Source organism: Falco rusticolus, chromosome 7, assembly GCF_015220075.1.
Source record: "Falco rusticolus isolate bFalRus1 chromosome 7, bFalRus1.pri, whole genome shotgun sequence".
NCBI lineage: Eukaryota > Metazoa > Chordata > Aves > Falconiformes > Falconidae > Falco > Falco rusticolus.
Window position 1 is genome coordinate 29,123,599 of NC_051193.1, and position 6,000 is coordinate 29,129,598.

Consider the following 6,000-nt stretch of genomic DNA (forward strand, 5'->3'; position numbering starts at 1 on the left):
AAATGATCTGATCATGTCTCTACTCTTCTTTGAGGCCTCTGATTTTACAGTGTTTGGCATTGAGATGCAAGAAATCAACAGCAATGTTCCAGCTGTATGTAAGCCAGGCCAATTATTATGATGCCCACTGAGAATGGCATGGGTCTTTCGCAATGCAAGCTGGCTGCCAAAAGCTACATGTAGATTGTCCTCCTGTAACTCTTCTAGCCTTTCCTTAAGTGGCGTGCTCCCAGGATGATTTGGATGTGAATAATTGCCTGTACAATTCGCCAAGGATGGAGGGGGACAGTCTCCTTATCTCTTGCTTTCGGGTGGTGCCAGATGGGAAAGCTCCTGTCTTATCTCAGGTCATGCTCACCAAACGGACTACACCGGAGCTGCTCTGCACTTCTGACTTTCCTCAGCTCCTGCGTGGGTGGGGAGACAGGAGCAAATCAGTTCAGCCTCCTGATCCCTGCCACCTTTGATGACATTGATACTGTTGGCTGAGGGCATTCCCAAGGCTGCTGTCAGGACCAGGCTTGCCTGCCTCCTGCATGGCACACACCCTGAGCACAGCCATGGAGTGCCATGGAGGGGCACACGAGCCCTGCGCACCTCTTCAGCCCCCACACACAGCGCCCTGGTAGAGATGTGGGGAGCCCCCGGGCCCTGTGCACAACATTAGGGAGAAGACTTTTGGGTAGCAGACAGCCTGAATGGCCTTCAGGCCTTTCCAGAGGCTGCTTTCAGTGCAATACATACATCAGCTTCAAGCCTGGTAGTTGTGGTTGCCTTACCTTCACCCTGAATCTGGAAAATTGTCATGCCATGGTCTCCAGCACTCCATTTCTTTGGCACGTCCAGTGAGGTGGTATCTAGGTATGGACTAGTCCATGCCTGTCAAAATGCTGGATGGGAGGCAGAGCAGGATAAGACACTGGATAACTTCCCTGAGCCTTCAGGCTCCAGAGAAAAAATGACCCCTTTTTTCTCCTGAAAAATGAAAGAATTTCAGAGACAATAAACAAAGGGCTGCATTAAAACCTCTGTTTGCAGGAGATTGTGAAGATTTCAGTGATACCATACTGCCCTGCAGGAAGAGGGATTAAGGGTGTTACAGGACAGATTTACAAACCCTGGAGAAAGTAAGCATCCAATGGAAATCTTTGGCAATCCCCTTCCCTTCCTCTTCTGAGTCTCACCCTGGCTTCTGGTAACACTTAGAACAAAACCACCAGCTCTTGCTTATTTTAATGTGTTCTCTATTTTGCCCTGAACCCAAATGAAACTTCAAAGGTCTGGCTCAAGCATTTGCAAGTAAAAATAGCTCTAAAGCCAATATATTTAAGGCCCTTGAATGATATCTCTGTAATAATTCATCCTAAGCCCATGAGAGGGGAATGATGTTGTTTGTTAAAGGAATGTGCGTTGTGCTGATAGTGGGCAGTACTGACATGTGAAGAGCAATGAGTGATACTGCAAAATGAAAGGAAGGTGAGAAAAGGGGCATGAAGACTGCATTGCACTGTATTGTGGATGAGGAGCAAAATATATTTAAGATAAAAGCCGGTTCTGAGCTGCCTTTATTTTCTCTTCCAATCTGATCCTTCTCTTCCCTCCTTAGAAATTTAGGTTTGAACATGTCTCTCTTGGTGCACAAGAGTACAGTAAACATTGGTACATCCGTGGTACACAGGAGCATGACCCTTTCTCTCCCATATAGTAATGCTATTTGTTTATTACCATACAGGACTCATTTATTCTCTGTGGCTTGCCTATTTCTAAAGTAGATAAATCAAGGCTATAAAAGCATCAGCCACATCCCATGTAGTCCCTTTGTATCAGCCTTTTGTCTTCATTGCTCTGCATTTGAACAAAACACTGTGCTTTCTACTCTCTGTCACTACAAACTTCTGCCTGAAATTCTTTTGCTTCACAAGTAAAGTTTTCTCTTTCCATCTTCTAGTAGCAAGGTAAATGCACTTTGCAGTCATCATGCCTTTACATCTGCACTTTCCCACTGAAGCCTGGGCAAGGATAGCTCAAGCTACTGCAATAACATTACCACGTGGGATTTTCTGGAAGAGATCAGTGTAAATCCTGTCTTCCTCTGATCTGATGTTTTTCATCACCATTTTTCAGCAAATGGTTCCTAAACACAACATTTCTAATTAGTCTTTCTCAGATACAATGGCGGGGGGCACAGGGTATTCCGCAAGCTCCTGCCCATCTTGACAGACCATTTACGAAATCTCTTGGGTTGTGAAGGAGGCTTTGTTTAACAGGATGGTACTCAAAAGAAGTTGGAACGTATACTTGATTTTAAGCACACATATCCTTCAAAGGCTGCTACATAGAGAAACCCACTGAAGTGAGTAGATCCTTATGGCTCATCAGTGAGGAACATGAACAGGAACATATGGAGCAGATGCAGGTTTCAAACCACTGCCTGTGAGCACTACAGTTGATCCTCCTTAGCTGGGCCTGAGAAAAGGAGGGTAATGGGTCAAAAATGGCCAAATACAAAAGGGCAAACGCTGGAGGGTGTGAAAAACACAGACCTATCCCTTGCAGCCCTCAAGGCTGCTGTATTATCATGGGGGCTTGCTGCATTTATTTAAGCAGGACGAACAAGATAAAAGGAGCTTGTTAGTGTTGGATGCTGAGGCAGTGTTTAAGACATCCCTGACTTACAGCTCGCAAGCTGGGGCTTGTTTTGCAAGTTCAGTCCCTGTTCAGATAGGATCAGGGAATGTCTCTGGGCTGGATTGCGAAGGAAGCAGTCTTGCCAAATATGCTCTGCCCACAGCACTGTCCAGACCCGTCAGATGATATTTCTTCTAATTTTACTAATGTATGCTTGGCCTCAGTTCCATGCTACCTGGGGCTACAGCCGTAATAAAAACATGGCACACATGCTGTGGGTGGGTGCATGCAGCTGGTGGGAGTTGAGGCACGTGAAAACGAAAAACAAAAACCTTTTCTTAATTGCAGCACAGAAGTCAAGAAAAAATATTCTTCTGATTCCCTGACTTCTCCCTCTCTTTATGGCACACCCTCATCCATAGTCCTGTCAGTTGCCAGAGAAGATGACAACAAGTTTCTTCCATACGTAGGTTGCTCCATACCCTGAGCAATGCTTAGATTTTCAGGCAGAAGTGGGCTTGTATGCCACACACAGCTTGTGTTCAGGTGTGGCTCCTATGCTAGAACCATCCCACGTACTCATATTGTGGGTTACACTGGTGAATTGGGTGTTGGTGGTTTAATCCCTACCTGAGGACGAAGCTGTCAGGCGACTGTCCTGCCATGGTCATGTAGGACAGCCACTCCTGGGATGGAGGGAAAGAGCGCTAGGCACACATTTGTCTCCTACCCGTGAGCTGCTTCTCTGGGGGAATGTGGGTTGTATTGCAGCTCTGCGCTGTGGGAAAATGTCACTAAGCAGCTCACAGACTTAGAAAAGCTGGACTTCTTTGGGGCCGTGAGCCCTCCTGAGTATGCAACTTCACTATTGTGTCTGTAGAAAAGAAATTAAAACTGAGGTCGAAGAGAAGGTATGGGCTTGATGGGAAAAAGCAATGCTAGTACTAGGATCTGTGGGACTTGTTAGTGAGGGGACATGGGGAACCTATTGACTTTAACCAAGGAACAGTGCTGAGCCTGGGACCAGACCTCCCGTTGTTTCTGGGTCAGGTGTGCTGCTTCAGTGAGGGTGTTTGCCCTGGGGGCACATCCCCCCAGCTACCAGAACTGACTCTCACCCTGAAAAGGAAGGGGCAGAGAGGAACTCCTTGATGCAGCCCTTGTGTCTGCTTTCAGGATGTAAACAGGCATTAGAGGGATACTCCATCAAAGGACCAGAACATGCTGAGGTACAAATATCATGCTCACCACTGGAACTGGCCAGCCATTGCGGCTCTTGATCTCCCTGCCACATTGCCCCACTAACATGTACTCCTGACACCACTTGTTAGGAGCCACCTTGTTCTCCGATGGCTTTTCCCACTGGAATCTCTTTCAGAAAGAATCAGCATGGATTAGAGAAACCCATGGGTAGTGTGGAGAAGGCAGTTTATGTGCTGGGAAATTTGAGATTTTTATGGACCTATAGAAGATTCAAGCTTCTGACATTAGACTGAATCCTTGTTTCCGAGCTTCAAGTGAGCATTGCAGATATCAGGAGTGTTTTCAGTCCAAAAATTTACATTCATCACACATAGCACAGTCTATTTGTGTCAATTTTCAACAACAGCATTTTATTTACTGGCATTATTTTTTGCTGGCTGATGTTCAACAACTCCACTTGCTGATGCCCAACCCTGCAGGATGATATGCAAGTAAAGATGGTGCAAGAAACAGAAAACAGTCACTTCCTTCTTCCACTTCTTCTTCTGATAGATTTCACACAGTTGGTATATTAATGATTGCTTTTTTTCACTGGTCTGTGCTGTCATTTGTCTCAGATACCTTGAAAACACTTGCCCAAGCAACATGCTGTCACATCAGAAGGAGTTTCTTTTCCTCACTCTCTCTGGGGGAACCTCCACCCCTCTCTAGGCGAAACACATGAGATGCTATGGCTTAAAATTTATGGAGCCTGATTTAAAAGCCAGGACATCTCCTGGTCTCAAGGGAAGGGAAATGACCCTTGGCTTATTTTGCAGTCACTCCTTTTCAGAGAAGGAAGTGCTAATAAACGCTCACTTGAGGCACAGCAGTTCAGGACAAACAAAGGCCAAAAAGCAGCCTCATGATTGCTGTGACTGGGAATAAAGAGGAGCCAAGGAGAACACGTGAGAAGTTTCCATTGTGAGTGGTGCTCTGTGAGCAACACACATCAGCACTGAGGATAATGTCTGAGGTGGGAGCTATTGAACATCCAGAGCTGCCCTTGGGGGTTGCTTCCCCTCCCAGAGCAGCTCAGCTGGAGCCTGTTGCAGGAGCTGGGCAGTAGGGACAGGTCAGTGGCTGTATCAGGGGAGGGGAGGCAGAAAGGAGAGGCAGCATAGGGAAAAGAATGTGTAAAAAATGCCGCAGATGTCAATGGGAGTTAGACATGGGAAGAGTACACTGCACACCCTGCAGATGTGTGAGTGCTTGAGCAGTTTGAGAACAGCTCTGCAAGCCAGTCACGCTCACCCAGGGGAAACCTCAGGTGAAATTTCAAAGCACAGCATCCCCAGGCTCTCAGAAGCCCTCCTGGAGGTATCAGGGCACTTGCTCCAACTGCACCAAGCACCTTCCCCTCGTGAGGAGCCTTCCCACAGGCTCCCTGGTGGGGACCTGTCCCCTTGGGTGAGCCACCTGCGAGTGGCCCAGCCCTTGGTCCCCCTCTGTGCACCCCAAAACTGACCATGCTCCATGTCCCGCAGGGCACCACACACACAGCAACACGAACCCAATGCATGATGCAGGTGGAAGTCAGAAGGGGCCATTAGTTTGTCTTACCTGGCTTGGCAATCACAGACCATCAGATTTCACCCAAGTACTGGGTCTGGTGACTTGATTAGGCAGAACATCTTGATCGTCTCAAGGCTACAGGATCTCAGCCAAAAGTCTGGGAACAGGATAGACTGATCCTGCTGGTGTCTGGTGCCATGTCAGTGGCAGAGGAGGGCTTGGGTGAGCTGTGCCTCCATGATACCAGCAGGCAACTAGCAACCCACTACTGCAGATGAAGGCAAAAAGAATCCAGGTCCTTGCTCTCTGATCTGAGTTAAAAACAGTTTTGAAGCTCAAACACAGTAATCACTTATGACCCTCAGTAAGTTAGAGTCAGGAGTCAAAAGGGGATGTGGCAACTTCCATGTACAACTGTTGCACCACTTTTTTTGTTGCACTTCCACTTCTTGCTCAAGCACAGTCCACAATCTTCTGGGCAGAAATCTCCAGTGTTATACCAAACAACAGTTCAGAGCGATAGCGTATAACATCCTCATTAGGAACTGTCCATAGGTCCCAAACAATGTGCAAAATGAATGTAAGTAATTTCTTAATGAAAGACTTGATGCACAC

General features: G+C 47.0%; 1 protein-coding gene across 3 annotated transcripts in view; it reads right to left on the reverse strand.

The window, feature by feature from the left end:
• GPR132 (G protein-coupled receptor 132) overlaps positions 1-5,744 on the reverse strand; it is an 84,521-nt gene extending 78,777 nt beyond the window's left edge. Inside the window, exons 1-2 of one of the 3 annotated variants that reach the window (XR_005105292.1) lie at positions 5,434-5,744; positions 301-407 (exon numbers count right to left, since the gene is read on the reverse strand). The gene's annotated coding sequence lies outside the window, so the exon portion shown is untranslated. Of the gene's footprint in view, positions 1-300; positions 408-4,038; positions 4,305-5,433 lie in introns of those variants that run through there. The other 2 variants (XR_005105293.1, XM_037394442.1) reach the window with 2 other exon arrangements.
• Positions 5,745-6,000: the final 256 nt, after the last annotated feature.